This window comes from Micrasema longulum, unplaced genomic scaffold (genome assembly GCF_059751315.1).
Source record: "Micrasema longulum isolate JH-2025_06_02 unplaced genomic scaffold, ASM5975131v1 h1tg000220l, whole genome shotgun sequence".
Taxonomy (NCBI): Eukaryota; Metazoa; Arthropoda; class Insecta; order Trichoptera; family Brachycentridae; genus Micrasema; species Micrasema longulum.
In genome coordinates this window covers 29,924-37,877 of record NW_028277425.1, presented here as the reverse complement: position 1 = coordinate 37,877, position 7,954 = coordinate 29,924, and the positions used below count along the sequence as shown (strand labels likewise).

Sequence of the window (7,954 nt, the reverse complement as noted above, 5' to 3'; positions counted from 1 at the left end):
AGTCCTGAGTAAATTATTTATTTATTAATTCATTTAAATGCTTTGCAGGCTTTAAAATTTTAAACACACATAAATATAAAGAACAGACATGTATTTTACGCATAAGTAGCAAAAAATAAAAATGAATTAATAAGAATAAGAAAATAAAAAATATGCAAATTTATAAAGAAAAAAAATAAATTGAGATGAATCAGATCAAATCACCCAGTTACCAACATAATATTAAAACTCGTAAATTCCACACAAGTCATGGTTAAAATAGCTTTGTCTTCAAAGGCGTAAAAAAATATAATAATCTCGCCAATGAACTAAAAACTATTAAAAATAATATATTAATAAATAGATTAAAAGTAAATCTAAAGCTATATTTTGAACACGGGTAAAAACTACATTAAATTTTAATTAGTATGAATGTATTGTTGTTTTATGTTTTTTTCTTTATATATCCTATGTTTTTTTTTCCTCATATCCTCGTATATTTAAAATTATACAAACTCTTATAATAAACAATAAACAACAGTTTAAGTCACTCTCCAAGCACTAGAGTTAGTCTCTTTTTTTGGAGAATTACAATGATAATATTTATAAGATGTATAAAAGTATGTAGATATGTATAGAATTTCTAAAAACATGTACTTTCTGTGAAATTTATTAATAAAAAATAAAAATTAATCTTACGTTCTAGTAAAAAATGATCGAAATACTAGTTTCCAAATAGAGAATCTTCAAATAATATTTGTAATCTGCAAGCTTGTTTTAGTACTAAAAAACCTGACTGGATTTACGATGTAAAATATTGTGTCCTTTTTTTTGTATAGAGGAATAAGCTATGTTAATCAGCTAATTTCGTCGCTCACTGAGAACGACCTAGGCGCTTGGCGCCCTTCATAGATTTTTTTTATAGGAAGACATTAACAATGGGGTGATTTATAATGAATAACAATTATTTTATTTATTTTCCCATAAACATGCATGTAGTAACAATAAAACATTAATTGCAAATAAACATTTTATTTGCCTACCTTTGTTGGGAATCCGAACGATGATCACTAATTCCTTATACACAAACAATAATTTATTTATTTTTTGTTTAAAGATTTATTTGAATTTTTTTAGCACAACCATCTAGCAAATGAACAGTTAAAAAATTATATTTGATTTAAATATAACAACAAATATATTATAAAAAAGGAAGAAATTGCTTTAAGACAATATGCCGCCCTTATATATTTATGAATTGTATAATGCATTTAAATGTGTTAAATAATAAAAATAAAAACATATATTATTTAATAAACCTACATAACTTGTACAAATAAACCGAGCATTCAACAATGGCCCTGATATAACAAGGGACATCCTAGCAAAACCAGAGGTCCAGGTCCATCTGAAATATAATATGTAAAATATAAATAAAAAATGTTTTTAAAGTGTCAAATCAAAACCAATACCTATTGACATATTAATACAGACAGAGGTACAAAGTCAAACATGTTTTAAAGAAGTGACACGAAAACATACCCATAGTTACTATGTTTGTTTATTTACACCGGGGCTATTCAACGATTATACATATGCTACCAAAAATTGGAGCACACTCATTTTTGATTAGTAAAAAAGTTTATATTTTAACGTCAACAATCATTATTCGTTTTTAAAATATTTTTTTAATATGTTAAATCTTGAATTAGCCTACGCATAAACATATTAGAAAAATAAAAAATATTTTTTAAAGGTAAGGTTTACCGAGAGGGGGTTGAATTTTAGTTTTTTTTTAAAAAAAAGCTATGTTTTGGTAAAATGATTTTGGATACTAAATTAATGTTCTTCTGCAATATAAATATGCATAAATTATAATCATTAATTAAATAATATATTACAATGGCATTGATAATCAACCCTTTCCCTGCATCCTCTCAAATAAGTTTGTAAAACTGTATCAAACTAAGCGAGCGGCTGTCAGAATAGCATGCGCGACTTTTGTTCCCGATAAATCGATTATTATTATATTGTGTAAATTGTGTGATTCCATGAGCTTTCACTAGTTTTGCACTATAGCGATATTAAGAAAATATATGATTTGATAATTTTCAAGCCTGGTTGTGATATGCCACCAAATATGCTTTCTACCTGTAAAAATGTAATCTGGTACGTATTTTGGCATTTAAACCAATATATAACATAAGGTAAACGTTTCTGCACCGTGTAAATAAACTGTTAAGAAATAAGAAGACATATAATTAAGAATAATCTAGAAACTCCTTACGCGTATCAAACAGAGGGCGACTAAACTACTCTTTAAAAAGTAGTTTTACGTTTCGACTCATTAGTCTCTTTGTAGACGTCGCTCAGTACTCAACTCCCGATTTGAATTCAACTATGCCGTGTTGTGTTGTTTAAAGGTGTATAAATACTGCTGGGATCTTTAAGAAACAGGACGGGATCATATTTCATGTGTAATTAGCAAGAGCATGTGCAAATAGCAAATGCATTACTTAAAAATTGAATTATTTTTCCATCTATCAGATTGGTGAAGAAAACAAAATGGTCATTTCGTCAGTGTTGGCAAGGTAGTTAATTTTTTTACCCTACTTTGCTCATCTAATGAGAGAACTAATGAAAATTGGATCTTGGATTAAACAACATCGTGGTGGAAATTCGACCGACATTATCTTTAAAACATCAAGTATTATTTAACATGATATAAAAGTATCCGTTATATGTAAAATAAAATTAGTTTTACATTTTCAGTTCAAAGTTCATTAATTCAATTACTCTTTTTGAATGACCCTTTACTTATCTTCCCTGTTGTGTCAATAAATGTTCCGCGTGCACAATAAAATTTAAGAAAAATTGACAAATTGCTTTTTTTACCTTACATTTGTGTTATGATTATATGTTTCCCATCTGGTAACATTACGCGGCGACTTCACGAATACGCGCGGTGAAAGTGGGGGGATTTTTTAATACAGTCCGCTGTATTCAAATATGTTTCCACGCTCCTTCTGGACTATTATTAATTCTATGTTAGAAGATGTAAAAAAAACATTCCCCATTCCCAAAAATTAAGTACAAATAATTTTATTTATTTATTTTATTGGGAAACTAACAGTTTGTACAGAAATATTTTCTATTTCTTTGTATATTAGTGTATGACACTCATGCACACACCAAATAAATTGTTTACTCCTAAAACAATAATTTTGATTATGTTAAATGTAAAAAATGTGAATGATAAGAAAAAAAATACGAGCAAACGGAACCAGCGTGTGAACAAGACTTTGGACTTTCCAATACAGTCGGATATTGTTTAAACCCCATACTAAATTTTCACAGACCTCACACTTGCAGAACATTAGATCAGAATGGGGTTTTTGAGGTAGCTATCGTGTCAGCTTCACTTCAAGATGTTGATTTTGTATCATTAAGCAACGTATCGAACGTCATTAATTAAATTTTAATTCGGTGTGAGACAACAAAAACAAGACCCACTTTACCATCTCAGCCAGTTGTAGCAAATTCTGAGCTGATTTATTTATATTTTTACCAACTTAAAGACAAAACCATAATATTTAGAAAAAACGGAAGAAAAATTAAAACAAAAAACTCATAAGTCTGGTAAAAAAAACTTTAGCCCGAGTATACTGAAAAATATTTGTAAATGTCGGAAGAGTTAGAAAAATTGGAAATCACAAGATAAGGTCTGATATTAATCTCACAAAGCTGATTGCGATTGAATTCGATGGAACAGTTATTTTTGTGCCAGTCACATGCCAATAATGTTCCACATTGTCATATTATTTGCAAGATTGGATGGAACCATAATTAGGCTCAGAATATTCACGGGAGAAATAAAAAAATGTTGGATGCGAGAAGCTGCCTATAGTTTTATTCACCTCAATCAAATGCAAGTTACCTGAAGTCAGTAAAAAGACAGGCTTAAGGTCTGATTAGCTATACTTAATGGACACTATAAAACTATCAACTTTGGACTTTGTAATTAATGTCTGTCGAAGAGAACCCCTAGAAAATCTTTGCACTCGAGGTGGCCTACAACCGCAAATATGACCGCGTCTCACAATCGTCTCACAATTTATTGTGAGCCGCAAATATAACCGTGTCTCACAATAATCCATCCAAGATTTAAATGACATTAAAGACTTTCATTAAATTGATTTTTTATGACCCAGCTTAAAAAAAAAACTTCGTATTCTGAGAATGTTCTTTTATCAGTTCTACCTGACAAGTGAAGACACGTAAGAAAAAATAGTTTTCAGACGAGTTACAAGAGCCTGCAAAATAAAACGGACTACATTTGCAAAAAGTATCCGAATATTCTAATTGCCAGAATGTGATATTTGTGCAACAGGTTATGTGGATTTGACTGAAAAAGATAATCTGGCTGAGCTTTGAATGAATGAACAATTTAAGAATGAACAATAAGATGATTTCAGAAGCAATTGGAGACACATAGATTATTCAGGAGGCCATACTACCTTCCACCAAGGGGTTTTCCTGTCACAGTCAAGCCACACGAATTGTAAAAATTGTTACGGAAGCATCAGTTTCTGTCTACAGAAACGAAAAAAAGAAACAGCTCTAATGAAAAAAGGCAAAAAATAAAAAGATTAAAGCCAATGTTTAACACCGTCAACCGGAATTATGATGTTTTTTTTTTTTCTGAAATTCTGAAACTGCTCAATACATATTATTTTAAAAAGATTTAATCAATTGTGTTCATGTTTTATCTTTGCAATAAATACGAAAAAGTAAAAAAAATATTACTTACCCCAAAAAAATATTTTTCAACCACCACGAAAATATTAAAATACCTAAACTTCTACAGTCTCGCGGAAAATGCTATCGTTAAAATATATTTTTTGTTTATTTTCCCCTTAATTTGTAGGCTATAGAACATATTTTCCGCATAGGGCCATTTTGAATTTCCAAAAAATTAGATATCGAACTACCCTAGTAAACAAGAAGAGCTTCGCAACTGCTCTACCAGGCGTAGTTTGATGTTTACAAAAAATAATATTTTTACTTGAATTTTTATAATTTTTAGCAATGACTCATGAACAAATATTTACCAATGAAAAATTACACAATTCTTTTTACAATGTTCATCCGAAAGGTTTCGACACGCTTTTATGACACAAACAGGAATTTTCTTTTTGATTCTAAACGTCACGTCTGGCTGGTGGTCGATAAACATGACTGAGCACTTGGCCATGAGTTAAGTGTCATAATTTTTGAAGGCTCGGGGCATGTCTATGTGTTTTTATATTTCAATGCCAATAACGGTTATTGTTTCGGTATTAAACAATGTCTTAGCTTTCTGTGCAAAAAATTATAATAATAAAATCCAACTTCTTCACCTCACTTCTTAAATTTTACTTCTTCGCGTCCTTGTGTGGGTCGGATTATTGTCTACTCTTCTTTGACTTCTTCTTTGGCTGTTTTGATATCTTTCGATTCGGTCATTTCGGTTTGATATGTATTTAAAAAGCAAGTATGATATTAATATCACGACGAACATCATCACTATCGTGGTTTTCCACGGTACCCATTTCTCAGGAGTATCGATATTATCTTTCCGATTTTCCAAATGCTTAAAGCAATCATACGACATAATTTTTATTTGTTCGATGACAGCTTACATAAAATAATAATTGTTTAATTTATTTCAAATTAAGAATAGATTTGTATGGCTGTTGAGTAAGAGATTTTATTGAGAAACATGTCCTGGTTAACAACCAAAATAACTATTGATTTTTACAAAAATATTTTTTTATTTAGATAGCAATTATTACAAGTATACAGTATTACTACTAAATACGTTTTTTAAATAATTAAATACACATATTTACATTAATGTTTCTCATTACGTAAAAGAAAAATATCAAATACATATTTGTTATATTACTATAACGTGTAAATAAACCCCTCAAGTGATCAAAAAAACATATAAACATGAATAATGTAGGTGAGTTGAAGTAAAATGGATTGGATTTTTACTTTCTCTAATTCATTGGCAATATATCTGTACCTCAGAGTCAAACGTCAAATGTTCAACAAGAACCTAATGAATCTACTTTCTCTAATTTCTAATAATTTAAAGCATTTATTTGTGTTTTCAGTATTTTAATACATCGGTTGTTTCATTATAAGACTTACATTTCTTCAAAATCAAAGGACATGATCATAAACTGGATACGAAAGTCAAAATGTCATTTCATCGAATTCTGAATATGCATCCGTCTGCCTCTGAGGTTCAGATATTATGTGTGAATTTTTTGTGTACGCATTTTAGATATAATATGTTTTTTGTTGCTTTCATATTATTGATTGGTTGAAAGTAATTGCCATTCCGAAATAAGCCGGCCAATATACAAAAAATATATCTTATGTTTTTGAACACTTCTGTTTTTGACTCTACTGATTTTTTTTGTAATCTCTATTCTAAAAAAGAAAAATGTAACTTGTCTTGAGTACGAGACACCCCGTTAAGAAAAAAGAAAAACAAATCAAATTTAATTAATTCAAAACAACACGTCCTTTTGAATAAGAAGTACGTTAGTGTAAATGATTATATTTACATTATTATTTTTTTTAGTTAAGTAAATTGTCATTCAAGGTACGGAAAAATAAGTCTTAAAGCAACAATGAACCGGCCACCGCCAGAGCGATGCTCCCCGTCAATGGTATCACTATACAATGCTGGTGGGCACTGATCATGTGGGACGCATTCTTTTCATGAAACCGGGCGGGTTGGCGGGTTGCGGATAGCCGACCCCACTGTGGCGTGTCTATGGCACGAGGCAGTGAGACATAAAGGTTGATACCGGACAAGAGAAGATATTAGCCTTTCCTAACCAGACTGATTGGTATACCTATATCCTCATCCCGTTATCCAACTAACAATCCTCTCTTCGATCCAATCCCCGACTCCTTACCGCTGTCCAGAGGAGTTCACCTCAATTCCAAAAAAAACCAATATATGGTGTTATCCGACCTGTGCCTAGAGATGCATAGCTGCAGGGTAGTGCAGTCAAGAATGGAGGGTACCTGATACCGGGTGACCTCGGGTACTTATTAGCCTAACCAATTGGAGGACCTTTTAAAATGTACATACTCGTGGGAATTTTATGGATACAAACGTAAACAAAATCAACGATGAATTGATACGAAGTGACAGTAATTGTCCTTCTCGTATTACTGTAAAAGCTTCTAATAGTTCTCCTTACTTAATGTTTTTTTATTTATTTATTTAACTTTTTGTACATAATGTTATTTGTACATTGCCGGGCTTATTGACAAATAGCAATTTTTTCCAACCAACCAATTAAATAAAAGTTTTATTTTTATAATTCAAGTTACGGAACATATTCAAAGAAAAAAAGATTAAAAGGCTAAAGATATATAAAAATAGAAATAAACGTATTTGTTTATGAATTACCTTAAATCAAAACTATTCCTCAATGGGAAAAAAGAAAAAAAATGAAAGAGGAAAAAGGAAAGGAGGAGAGATTAAGGAAGTGAAAGGAGATGTTTTTTCAATTTCAATTTAATGTTCACTGGGGATATAGTCACAGGATCAGAACAATCATGAGTCCAGTAAGGGTAAGAGGCCAAATGGGCGCTACCTCACTAGAGCTGCAAGGCGGCGCTACAAAGCCCTTACCTCAAAAAGCATGAATGCTGAGCGGGCTTCTGTTTTATACAGGATACCGGTCACAAACTTCATTCAAAAGAGCAATATCTATGGTCAGAGCCGAGAGGCTCCTCCGATACTAGAAAAACGGGTACGCTCGGGGGAGGCATCTCCCCAGGAGCAACATCAAAAAAGCATTCGTTGCGCAAGGAACCAGGGCACCAATTGGCAACCCTGATAGAGTACTACCAGAACCAAAGTGCATGGTTGCTGCTTAGCTGTGACAGAAACTCTCACCAC

The 7,954-nt window shown here is 31.3% G+C and overlaps 1 long non-coding RNA gene across 1 annotated transcript; it reads right to left on the bottom strand.

Moving 5' to 3' along the window:
- Positions 1 to 1,074: 1,074 nt before the first annotated feature.
- LOC148283579 (uncharacterized) lies at positions 1,075 to 5,674 on the bottom strand. The gene is made up of 2 exons (XR_015825561.1): positions 5,379 to 5,674; positions 1,075 to 1,387 (listed from the first exon to the last, which is right to left on the bottom strand). It is a non-coding gene; the product is annotated as an uncharacterized LOC148283579 (long non-coding RNA).
- Between the last annotated feature and the right edge of the window lie 2,280 nt (positions 5,675 to 7,954).